Below are 13,817 nucleotides of genomic sequence, written 5' to 3'. Positions count from 1 at the left end.
GACTATACATGGCCATTCCTCGGGCTGGGCCAGGCTTCGGGCCAGGCCTAACCAAGCCCGGTGTAGAAAACCAAGGCCCGTCCTGGCCCGGGCGGCGGTCCTAAAAATCAGGCCCAAGCCCGGCCCGCCAGTGTAAAAGCCGGCCAGGCCTCTTTGTTAAATCGCAAATATGGCGGGCCCGGGCCTAGCCTTCGGGCTCAAAATCTAGGACCAGGCCCGACCCGTGGGCAAGGCCAGGCCGGGCCGGGTCGGGCTTTTTCAGGTCGGGTCAGGTCAGGCCGTCCGGGCAGGGCTGCCCATGGCCAGGTATATTCCCGGCGTCCCAGACAGCTTAACCTGCTCAATGGGGCGACAACTTTGCATGTGTACCTCAAGCCCTCTCTTATTTCTGAGGACCATATGGCAGACCTAACAAAATACTAGGTAGTTCATGCAGAGTAGGAGGAAAAAAACTGGGCCCAATGTAAAAGGAAAACAATTTGGCCCACCGACAATAGGTTATGTAACAGTTATGTAGTGCAAATATCATGATGCCTTAATACATTGAGCACGATAACTTAATGAGTAGTTTGGGCCGCCTATGGAACAAGATAATCCCATCCAATTCTGTTTAAGGACATTAGACTTTCCTTTGTAATGTTTCCCAATCATAGATCATCGGCCTCAGTAATCCACATCTTACTTATATTTGAAAGGAAACAAACAACCCCCAATAAAACCAGTTGAAGTTATTTGGGTCAGCTGATCAAACACTTGTGTTTAGTGGTGTTTTGATACGTACACGTCAACCTGGCCAGCGGAGACTTGCCGGTGGTGGGCTAGGGTTCAAACGTGATTGATCTGAATGTATTGCTATATAATCCAAACGCCAGTGTAATGGATAGAGTTCAGTGGTTAGTACAAATGGAGACGGATCGAGCTCAGTGGTTTCTGAATCATGTTGTTGATGTGGCTCTGCCATGTAGCTGAAACATGAAGTTTTGAGAGGAACAGACCGACAGTATTCGTACAACCATAGTGCAAAGTTGTAAATTATTTTTAGGAACAAAAATTGTATAAAAATTGCATGAAATGTAATATCTCATCAGATCGAGATCAAGTATGGGCAACAACGCATGTTTCCCATAAGTTCCGAGTGCCAACCTACGCTAATAAATGTGCCCTTGACAAGGTCTAATCATTACCACCATCCACAACGGTGGGGTTTTGCCACTGAAAAATTTACGATTTCTCTCCGTCCATACCACTCAATAGGTGTGGTTGCCACCCGATGTTCTCCTTGGCCACACTCTGCCCCAACCAAGCATTGTTGGGTTCCTTAACAGGGTAAGGACAAACTGCCCCCCCCCCTCCATTAATAAATACCCCTACAACCATCCCCCATGAACCCTCGATTGCATGATTTTTCAATCTCCATCATTCTAACACACAAACAACCTTCATCAATTAAGTTATATATTTATTTGCTTTCATACCCCAAACGATATGAACAACATCAAATTTTAATTAACCATCATCATACAATTCTAGTTACTAGGAATATGTAATCCTAGTCCACGAGGAGGAGGTGAAGTGATGTAGAGATGTAGCAAAGAGCTGCTGAGGCTGGCCATCATAGATAACTCCTCATATTCCTTCATTAACCCTTCTGAAACCGACGTAAACTCTGTTTTGTCAGCGCAATCGTTGATGGCTTTGGTTGTTTTCGCAATGCAATCAGGCAGGTCGAAGGGCGTCGGACCTTCGTTGCCTTTGCGAATCTCAAAGCTCTCGATGATATCATGGCAGATTTCGAGGGTGCTCACCATGCCACCGTAGTCCACTCGGCAGGACCCAAGGGCGTGAGTCGCGAGCTTGTCCTTGGTGGCACCATGGATCAAGTTCTCAACCTTGGCCGTCATGGCCGTGGCTCAGGGCTTCATGGCGTTGACGGCCACGAGAGCTAGGATGCGGTAGTCCTTCGCGTCGGTGCTTCGTTTGTCTGACTGGAGCGTTGATACACAAAAGTCATATGTGAAGCGCACCTTGAAGAAGTCACTCGAGACATTCTTGCATGCTTCCAACATGATGCTTGATGACATGGGCTTGGTGTCAGAAGCTTGAGCGGTGATGGCCACGGAAAGGAGAATGATGACAATTCCAGAGAATTCTAAGCAGTGGGTTTGCACCGTTTCCATTGCTGCCAGGCTTGCTAGAAAAATATATTGTAATTGAGGGAGATGATGAATGGATCAAATGGAACTGTAGTGCAGAGATGGATGGGTTGAGGTGGAGTACATACCTATGATTATGGTTTATATATAGTGCACTGAGTAGGGTTTCCAAATGCAATATGCCCCATGGATATCCAAATGATCAATGTTTAACTCTTTGCACATATACCTCGATGGACAATTGGATTTCCTCCTATTTAATCATGGGCAGTATTATCTAATATAGTGTCTCCTGGATGCCATTTTTTATGTAAGCTTAAAGGTGTTCCGGGTTAATAATGATGCATGTGTATCGTATATATCCATCGTGCAAGCGTATCCTAAATGGGTGTAAGCAATTAAATGTATTTAGGAAGGGGCACGGGTTGCCAATTATCTTAAATTTTACCGATTAACATGGTAATTTCTAGGTAGTGGCTAATTAGCAGAAGTATAGATATAGATAGATAGAAATATAGATAGAGAGATAGAGGTCAAGATAGATAGATAGATAGATATGTGTGTGTGTATATATATATATATATATATATAGTATATAGTATACATATAGATAGGTATAGATATAGAGATAGAGATAGAGATGAAGATATAGATAGATAGATAGACGTAGATATAGATAGATAGATTATCAAGGGCAGACTGCGCATAATCTTCCTTTAATGTCCCAAATCCATTTTGTGATATGGGGAAATAAAGTGAGATTCACTCTAGAAATACATAAAACTAGAACACATTCATGCCACACGTATTAATACTAGCACACCCAAAATGTGGATCTACATATATCTGTGCATATAGTGTCCGGAATACTAATTATTTGGATATCCGTGACTAAGCTGCATTGGATTTATGAACCTGCTGCTGCACTATATAGATGTCACAAGAACCGTACACCACCTCCATCTTTGCACTACAAAATCTGACTATCAATTCATCTCCACCTCTCTCTCAGCTACAAAGCCTACAATACAATTGCAGCTATCCTTGCAGCAATGGCAACCGCACGGGCGACCGCTGCCTTCTCCTCGGTTGCCATCATGCTCCTTTTTGTGTGCATCCGCGCACATGCCGGCGGGCGCGGCGACAAGATCAAGGTGGTGGACCTTGTGGTAGAAACCTGCAAGAACGCTTCGAGCAGCTGCCGCAACAAGCACCTGAACGTGACCCAGGAATTCTGCGTGCAGACTCTCCGGTCGGACAAAAGGATCTTCCAGGCCAAGGACCTCCGTGATCTGTCCCTTGTCGCTGTCGACATCCTCAAGATCCGTGTGGCAGCTGCCGGCGGCAAGGTGAAGGAAGCACTCTAGAAAGCCAAGAAAGGTACGGAGGAGGCGCTGGGCCTCAGGTATTGCCAGGTGGACTACGATGTCGCTATCGGCACCCTCGATCTCTGCGACGCCATGCTCAGGGACTTCCATGTCCCCAGGGGCGACGCCGACGACCCGTGGTCCTTTGAACTGCCCGAGCGTGTGGAGAAGGCGACTGACCATGTCAGCGACTGCGGGCATGATCTTCACATGGATAGCCAGACATTTATCAACGAAAACGAGGAGCTGATCAAGCTGGGCGACCTGAACAATGTCTTGCTAGGGCCATATGACTTTGATAGTTAATAATCTATTTTCTGCCAGAAACAATGTTCATGTAAAACCAACATTACTTTCGTTTGAAATAATAATAATAATGTTGTTTCGATATCGAGTATACCGCCGCCCCCCCTTGAGAACACTCATACCGTGCGAAAAATCTCAAATATTTTCAAACTATTGAATTCAAACGCTCAACTAATAGTTAAATATGTGGCATCTCTTAATGAACATCATGACAGGTCATGGCCTAGGTGGCAAAGCCAAGGTTTCCGCAGCAGCAAGTCTCGGGTTTGAGTCTGGTCGCTTTCATTTTTACTTTTTTTTAGGATGCAAAATGTAAAAACGTCGAACTCACGACGTTTGACCAAGCGGCAGAGGGGAAAATATCTGGTGCACCGGAGCTTGTGGTGCTACCGATGCACTGAACTCACATTGCACATTTAAAATGTTTAAAAAATTCTGAAAAAAATTTAGCACACTCATACAACATCAATGTAGGTTGTCACAAAATTTCAAGTTAAAATTCGAAACATAACTTAAAAAAAAAATAACAAATTCAATACTGAATAGTACATAACATAACTTGGGCTTTAGATTTGGCCTATTATCACACTGATGTCAAAATTTGTCATTTTTGTATCTCAAAAAATATTTCATATTTTTACACGAAATTTTGTGACGTCAAACATTGATGTTGCATTAATGTGATAGATATTTTTGAGAATTTTTAAAACATTCTATTGCATCCGGTGCACCGGTAGCACCACAAGTGCGGGTGCACCGGATACATTCCCAAGGGTGAAGAGCCTGAGGATGAACAGCCAATACGGTAGGGCAGGCTTTCTGGTTCTTTTTTTTCGAACAAGGGCAGGCTTTGTGTTCTTTAAGAGTAACTAGAAATCATGCCCATGCATTTCAACGGGGGAGAAAAAGTCACCCCTCATACACACTCTCGAGACATCGGTATATCCCTTAAAATATTTTACGATGTCACATGACAAATAACATGATAAGTGGTGTTGCCCAAAAAAATAAAGATGGGTTGATTTTTGAAGTGTACTCAAGATGTTTTTAACTTATTAGATAACAAAAATATCTACCTAGTTGGAGGTATCTCATTACACATTTTGTTATCATTCGTCCTTGGTGATGCCCAACAAATATTTGCGGTGCGATGAAAATAACAAAGAACATTTTAGTAATTAATGGTAGCATGTTTTTATCTTCTTGTTTTTTCTTTCTTTTTTCTTCTTATTTTTTGGTATATTCTTTGGGTTTTATGGTTTTTTTGCTTTCTTTGTTTTTTGTGTTTCTTTTTCAATTTTATAGTTTTTGTTCGTTTTCTTTCTACATTTTTTATATACACCAAGAATAATTTTTATATACACGTGTAACATTTTCTAAATATATAATTAACATTTTTGACAACTTATATATATATTTATGTCTACGTTTACTCATATACACTGTACAGTTTTTTATACACCAGAAACATTTTTTATCACATTTAAAAATTTGAAAATACATTATTAACACTTTGAAAATACATAATTAACATTTGGTAAAATATTTTTTTATCTCTATATTCTCCATAAACATTGTATATTTTTGTATGCATGACAACCATTTAGATATACACGTTTAACATTTTCCAATTTAATTTTCATCTTTTTTAAACATATAATTTTTTTGATGTCTAATTTTTCTGTACACATTCTATATTTCTTGTGTACATCATGATCATTTTTATATACACAGTTAACATCGTCCAAATACATGATTAATATTTTTGAAAACATTTACTTTTTTATGTCTACTTTGTTCTGTACACATTGTATATTTTTTATACATCAGAAACATTTTATATACACATTTAATATATTTTAAATGCATGCTTAACTTTAAAAAAAACAGAAATTTACATTATTATTTTTCTAATTTTGCTTTCCATACACACTACCCATTTGTTTGTATGCTTAACTTTCTAACTTTGTTTCAAAAAAACAGAAATAGACACATTTAAGGTTCTGATGCTTTAAGCTACAGTTTCCTGAGTGTGACGCCCCCGATTTGACCGTACACTAATCATGCACGCAAATGTGTACGATCACGATCAGGGACTCACGGGAAGATATCACAACACAACTCTACAACATAAATAAGTCATTCAAGCATTATAATACAAGCCAGGGGCCTCGAGGGCTCGAATACAATTGCTCGAACATAGACGAGTCAGCGGAAGCAACAATATCTGAGTACAGACATAAGTTAAACAAGTTTGCCTTAAGAAGGCTAGCACAAAAGTAGCAACGATCGAAAAGGCAAGGCCTCCTGCCTGGGACCTCCTAACTACTCCTGGTCGTCGTCAGCGGCCTGCATGTAGTAGTAGGCACCTCCAGTGTCATGGGAGTCGTCGTCGACGGTGGCGTCTGGCTCCTGGACTCCAACATCTGGTTGCGACAACCAGATAGAAAGGAAAAGGGGGAAAAGAGGGGGAGAAGCAACCGTGAGTACTCATCCAAAGTACTCGCAAGCAAGGAGCTATACTACATATGCATGGGTATATGTGTAAAGGGGCATATCAGTGGACTGAACTGCAGAATGCCGGAATAAGAGGGGGATAGCTAGTCCTGTCGAAGACTACGCTTCTGGACATCTCCATCTTGCAGAGTATAGAAGAAAATAGAGTGAAGTCCTCCAAGTAGCATCGCCTAGCATAATCCTACCCGGCGATCCCCTCCTCATCGCCCTGTTAGAGAGCGATCTCCGGGTTGTATCTGGCACTTGGAAGGGTGTATTTTATTCAGTATCCAGTTCTAGTTGTCATAAGCTCAAGGTACAACTCCGGGTCGTCCTTTTACCGAGGGACACGGCTATTCGAATAGATAAACTTCCCTGCAGGGGTGCACCACATAACCCAACACGCTCGATCCCAATTGGCCGGACACACTTTTCTGGGTCATGCCCGGCCTCGTAAGATCAACGCGTCGCAGCCCCACCTAAGCACAACAGAGCGGTCAGCACGCCGGTCTAATCCTAAGCGCGCAGGGGTCTGGGCCCATCGCCCTATGCACACCTACACGTTGCGAACGCGGCCGCGAGCAGACCTAGCAACCCACACGATCACGGCGGTTGCGTCAAAGCGGTCCAACACGGCGCGCGCCACTCAGTCGCTGACGTCACGAAGGCTTCGGCTGATACCACGACGCCGGGATACCCATAACTACTCCCGCGTAGATGGTTAGTGCGTATAGACCAAATGGCCAGACTCAGATCAAATACCAAGATCTCGTTAAGCGTGTTAAGTATCCGCGAACGCCGACCAGGGCCAGGCCCACCTCTCACCTAGGCGGTCTCAACCTGCCCTGTCGCTCCGCCACAAAGATCCACTTGCGGGTACTCCTACGAGCCGACCCGACTTTAGTCATCACATGTGTCATGTATATAGTATATAAGTATATACCCGTGATCACCGCCCAGGTGATCACGGCCCGATAGTGTAGCACAGCAGACGGACAAGAATGTAGGGCCACTGATGGAAATCTAGCATCCTATACTAAGCATGTAGGATTGCAGGTAAAGGTAACAACAGTAGTAGCAAGGATAGGCTATGCATCAGGATAGGATATCGGAAAGCAGTAACATGCTACACTACTCTAATGCAAGCAGTATAGAGAAGAATAGGCGATATCTGGTGATCAAGGGGGGGGGCTTGCCTGGTTGCTCTGGCAAGTAGGAGGGGTCGTCGACTCCGTAGTCGAACTGGGCAGCTGCAGGGTCGGTCTCGTAGTCTACCGGAGAGAAGAGGGGGAAGAAACAGTAAATACAATGCAAACATAAGCATGACGATGCGTGACATGACAATGAGCGGTGCTAGGGGTGTCCTAACGCGACAGTAGGTGGTACCGGTGAAGGGGGGGGGGACATCCGGGAGGTATTCCCGATGTTTCACGTTTTCGGACAGACGGACCGGAGGGGGAAAGTTGCGAGTTCGATAGGTTAGGGAGGTGTGGTGGACGAACGGGCTGCGTATCCGGATTCGTCTCGTCGTTCTGAGCAACTTTCATATAGAAAACATTTTCATCCGAGTTACGGTTTAAAAGATATGAATTTTCAAAGTTTATTTGAATTTCTGAAATTATTTATATTAAGAAAAATGAATTATGACGTCAGCATGGGGCAATGCTGACGTCAGCAAGTCAACAGGTCGGCTGACCAGTCAAACCAGACAGGTGGGTCCAGTAGGACCCACATGTCAGCCTCTGTTAGTCTAATACTTAATTAAACTAATCTAACAGTATAATTAGAGGGGTGGGCCCCACATGTCAGTGAGTGTTTAGTTAAACTAATTATTTTTATTTATAAAACATTTTCTTTTTCTTTATTTTTTTAATTTTTGCGGAGGGGCCCGCATGTCAGTGACTGGGCCCGCCCAGTCAGCAGTTGACTGGGTCAACCCAGTCAACTGGGGCCCGTGGGGGCCACTGGCAGGGGCACTGGGGTGGGGCCCGACCGGCCACGTCGGCAGGGCACCGGAGAGGGGCTCCGGCGAGCCCCAATGCGGCGGCGCGGCGCGGGTGAGCTTCGGGAATCGGCCACAGTGGCCCATTTGGAGCGTGGTTAGGTCCTACGATGAGCTGACGCTCGCGCGCGTCGGGCGCGGCAAGCGGCAGGTGCCGAGGTGGTCGGGAATGGCACCGGCGATGAGCCGAGGCGGCGACCAGAGCACGGCACTGACGGGAAAGACGCAGGGGGCATGAGGGAAAGAGCTAGTGGGTGCTACGGCATCCTACGGAGATGTTGAGCACGATGGTGTGCTCAAACGCCAGCTGCGTGAGCTGTGGCCGCGACGGCGAGGTGAGCGGCGGAGCAAGATTTCGGCCGATGGCGGATCAGTTGCTAGAGCTCGCAATCGAGCGCGTTGAGTGAGGGGAAGGATAGAGATGCTCACAGGGGGTCTGCAGAGGTGCTAAGCGGGCGCGGGGAAGGCTTGATGACGACGAACGGGTGGCGGCGATCCGAGGTGGTCGAGGAGGAAGATGAAGTCGTCGCGGTCGCTGTAGGGGCTCCGAGCTCCAGCCCGAGGTGGCAGGAGGCGTAGGGGACGACGACGGGGCTATTGAGCACGTCTGCGAGGGGATGGAGGGTCGGTGGCCGCGGCTGCGACGGCGGGCGGCGACGGAGGCGCTCGGGATGATGGGGGGAGCAAGGAGCGGCGCGAAGGAGAGGGGATGGGGGAGGCGCAGGGGCCGAGAGTGAGCGGGGCGAGTGGGAGAGGGGCCCGAGGAGGCGGGGGCCGCAGGCGACCTTATCCTCTCCGGCGTCGGTGCCGGCGAGGTGGTCGGGCGGGAGCGCGCCCCTGTTCCGACCCGGTCGGGGGAACAGGGAAGGGGGCGAGGGAGGAGAGGTGGGCTGGGCCGGGGTCGGGGGTGCGGGGGTGCGGCCCAGTTTGGGCCGGGGGGGTTCGGTGCAGATGGCCCACGGGTCCAGTGGGGGGGAAAGGGCCTTTTCCTTTTTTTTTTCTCTGACTGTGTTCTGTTTTCTTTTTTTTTTATTTGTTTATTTCCTTTTTTGTTTTATTTTATTTAAAAGTATTTAGGTATTTTATAAAAATGTGTTTTCTCCACCATAATTACCAGTGTAATATTTGGCACCCACTGAACATTTTTGTTTGAGTTTTTGAAAACTTTTATTTTTCACTTTAATTATATTTGAAGTTTGAACTAGGAGTTTGAAAAGGAAGGTGATTCAAATGTGATCAAGCCCTGTTTAGCGACATGATTAGCTTAATCACAGGGAGTTACTGTAGCATGATTCCCAGGGTGTTACACTGAGCATGCTTCAACATCATTTGCTTCCGCATATCATACATATTGGGCTTTTCATGAATACTTTTTTTCTGTTTTAAAGATTGTCAAAGTACATGCTGCAAAATACTATTGAATTAATTGTTTTCCTCGAGTCAAATGAAAATATGGAAACTGTCAAGGAGATGTCGAATGATGAATTTCACTAATATGGAAACTGTCTGGATTATACTTAAGATACATCGGAGAGATGTCCCAGATTTATTCTTTTGAATTTCACTAATTTCTTTCCATGGCTTCAGATTCACCAGTGCGTTCATTAGTGCCATTTCCAGTTACTATTGGTGCCTATGATTTGTTCAGGTGATGGGGTAGCCGCCAACTTGGGCCTGCTGAAGAACGGCGGCTCTGCAGGAGGGGGATGGAGTCGCGGAAGCTACTGTGCCGGCGGGAGCGACGGTTCCACAGCGAGCTGGTCATACGTCACCTCTGAGTTGGAGGATGTCCAAGGCCGGGATTGTTCATCATCACTGAGCTGCGGTAAGTACGGGATTTTCCAGAGAGTGGTGGATGGATTTTTTTTGTCCAAATGGTGGTGGATGTATGCATATGTGTATTTTGGTGGCCTTTTTGTGCTGGATCCGTCCATTTTACATTATAAATTAATTGTATCGGCTGTCGCAGCGATGATGGATTGTATTGTATCAACCCTTCTGGTTAATTGAGTTCAGAACCATGGAATAAATACTAGCATCCAGTCAGGATTTAAAAGCGAAAGCATGATCTTTGTTTAGTTATGTGCGCAAAAAAGCTCATGTACGAATCTGACTTAAAATATGTAGGTGTAGTCTCGCACAAAGGAAGGGAGAAGATAACTTGATGTCAATGAACCGTGAATGGAAATAAAAACACCAGACTGAATTATGTACTCTTTCTTCCTAGCTTAAATTATTGATTGACATGGTACTGCGCCATGTTATTCTAATTTTATACACTTCTTTTTCATATATATTGGGTTCTTAGCTTCCTAAAACTCAGGAGTATTTTATCTTTCTCATATATTTTAATTTATTTTACGCAGGCTGAGATAATGCTGATGCTCAATCCAAATCTAGATGTCTCATCTCTAAACATTTGAAACGCTGAGTATTCCATGGAAGCTTGCCTAGTCGCTTTCGAGCAACATTATATCTTTGGATGTTTGCACCTTTGTGGCCCTAGACTTCCTTATATGATACAAAAAATGCTGGTCGAGAACCCCATTCATCTTGCGGTACTAAATAGTCTCATGTGGAGGAGAGGAAGGCGGCAATGACGAATGGGAAGTACCATCCCATGTGGATAGTCAATGACCCCACCACACAACATTTCTCTTTCTAGACATAAAAACTGCCTCCCGGGTCACACGCCCGGGCAACTCCGGAGGCCCCCTCGAACCTAGCCAGCAGCACATCCTTCCCAGATCTGTACTCGCCGCCGTCATTGCCGGCCGCAGGTGCGGCGGCGGCGGCGGCGCTGCCCTTTCACCAAAGGTGGAAGGTGTGTGGTGGCTCGAGCCTACCTTCTCTGCGAGCGCAGAGGACAACGGCATCGAGAGGAGCTGTTTGGCCGAGGCGGAGGCGCTCGCCGCCGTGGGGCTCTATGCTGTGGCTTGGATCATAGCTCGTCGCCGGCGCGCGGCGTCGTTCGGCCGTGTGGCCTGGGCGTCGTCCTCCCGTGCGCGGTCCCGCCCAAGGATCTGGATCCGCTGGCCCCTGATCCGTGATGTGCAGGTGGGGCCCAGGGACGGGCATGACCGGCGGCTAGTGGTAATCCGGCTAATGGCTGGTGCCGGGAAGCTCGGTCTGCCCAGGTCATCGCTGCCCTCACTGCTGCCGCGACCACGTGGGGGTCCAGAAATCCTCATCCATGCGGATGGCGCAGCGGTCAGATCTGGACAGCTTGGTTGCGGTGATCTACATCCAATTGGCTGTGTGCTGCAGCGCCTCCTACAGCTCCACGATGTCGACGGTCATCGGAAAGTCTATTTTCCAGGCTAATGGTTGACTTCGACGGTGAGATGCAAACTATGGGCAGCGACTTGACGCAAAGGAATGGTTATGCAACGACAGCAATCACATCGCATGTAGTTGTTGGGATCGTGGAGAAGTGGTGGCGACAGCACATGAGTGACTTCGATGGTGGTGCTACTTATGCATTCGGTCTCGAGCTCCGGGGTGAAAGTCTAGGTCTGGCCAATTGGAATACCTGGCAATGGTGATGTTGTTCTTACATCGTTACCTTGTTGAAGGTATTGCTCGGTTATGCTCGGACTGATTCTTCAGGGTGAAAATCTAGATTCTAGCATTTGTTGTTGGATCCGGTGACGACGGTGCTTGAGCGCCGCTCCCTTTCTGAAGGCGTTGCTGTTGAAGAAATTCGTTGTCCATGTGGTGTCATAAGATAGTTGGTGCGGATATGGTCATTGTCGTAATTTGCCGATCGTGGATATGATCGCTTGGGTTTTAATTTTTCATCGCCTACGCATAGCTTTGGTCGCATGTGACTTTGCTATTTGCTGGCGTGTTGTGTGTGTGTGCGTTGGTGTTGGCTGTGTGCATCCTAGTTATGCAGAGGCCGGGTGTCTGCTTATTGTGTTTGTATCCTCTTGATGCTTCACTATGAGCTAATAAAATCCGCCCTTTATCGAAAAAAACATTTATTATCTAGTGGCAACCCATGGGCATTGAACTCAGGGGGTGTTTGTTTTCAGGGACTTTTTGATGTAGCGACTAGAAAAAGTCTCTATTAAAAACTTTTTAACCAAACATGAGGGACTACTAGGGATTAAGGGTTGCTTTTTTGACTAAATGAAGAAGACTCTCAAGGAGAGTCTTTTTTGGGACTTTTTCAACAATGCCCCTCCCTGCATCCATTGCCCCGCCGCCTCATGATGTTGTTTGGTTGTTATTTTTCTGTATACTAGGGGTAACATGGTCCTTTACATGTCATTTAATAACCTCTAGGGAGGGACTAGAGACTTTTTAGTCCCTGGAAACAAACATGGAGGGACTTTTTGGGACTAGGGACGTTTTAGTTGGGACTAGAAAAAGTCCTAGAACTTATGAACCAAACAGGGCCTCAGATTCATTTACTTCTGCACTTATACCCATGGTTTGATGGATCGAGAAATTTGGCGACATTAATTGGAATGAGGAATATCTTATATCCATAAACATCAGATTTTTTTTCCCAGTAGAACATGATCATGATGAACCCGTGAGATTTTTAAAATACCTATGGCAACGCATGTGCATTCTACTAATGTATATAGTGTAGTAGAAAAATTATTTCTTCAAAAATAAATAAATTTATGTAAATATTTCTACTATTAGACCACCCTGGCACACTGGTCTGGCTAGTCTATTGTTCACTCCCGATCCAAAACCTTGATAACAAGCGTGACATCATATTCCACCATGGAGTATTTGAAATGGAAGCTGATCCCGATACATCTTTTTTAGAGTTGACCTTACGCGTGAATCTGTATTACTGTAGGAAGAGTAGTCTTGTTAATTACCCAAGTGTCATGTTGGCATGCATCATGCATATGCTTAATCAGCAAATGCTGTGCTCCAATATGCGTCTCAAATAAATGAAAACAATGATGTTCCCAACTAGGAAATATCTTAGAGCATCTCTAGAAGATCCTTTATTTTTTTTAAGAGGAGGTTAAATCCCAGGCTTCTGCATCAATCGATGTACAACCATTTTTATTAATTATTCCATAAAGGTCTGACAAGAACATACATCAATCCACCCGAAGCCATCACTCACACCTACAAACTCGATAATACGGAGTGCTCTCACTCCCCATATCTAAAACCGGTGTTGTCGCCGATCCATCCACATAAAATATCAGGACAAACAGCCGGTGCAGCCTACCTAAAGCGCATACCACATGCATACGTTTTAGAAGGCGCCATCATCATCTGACCACTTACCCATCTTCAGAAGAAACATCCGCATCATCCTTGCCAGTCCGGACATCCGTCGACGCCACCACGGCGCCCAACGGTGCCACCGCCCTACGCTCGTTCGTCCAGACGCGAAGACACTGGAAGATCCATCGTGCGTAGCACCTGCCAACTAGGCATGACTCAGCGTAGCACCTGTCGGCCATGCATGACTTAACAGCTCCACCGAAGCTCCGTTCAAGACGATGCCGC

At 45.9% G+C, this 13,817-nt stretch overlaps 1 pseudogene; it reads left to right on the top strand.

The window, feature by feature from the left end:
* The first annotated feature begins 2,943 nt into the window (after positions 1–2,943).
* Positions 2,944–3,917, top strand: LOC141027191 (uncharacterized; annotated as a pseudogene).
* Positions 3,918–13,817: the final 9,900 nt, after the last annotated feature.

The sequence above is a fragment of the Aegilops tauschii genome, chromosome 7 (assembly GCF_002575655.3).
Source record: "Aegilops tauschii subsp. strangulata cultivar AL8/78 chromosome 7, Aet v6.0, whole genome shotgun sequence".
Lineage (NCBI taxonomy): Eukaryota > Viridiplantae > Streptophyta > Magnoliopsida > Poales > Poaceae > Aegilops > Aegilops tauschii.
Note: the sequence above shows the minus strand (reverse complement) of the source record. Positions and strands in the feature narration are given on the sequence as shown.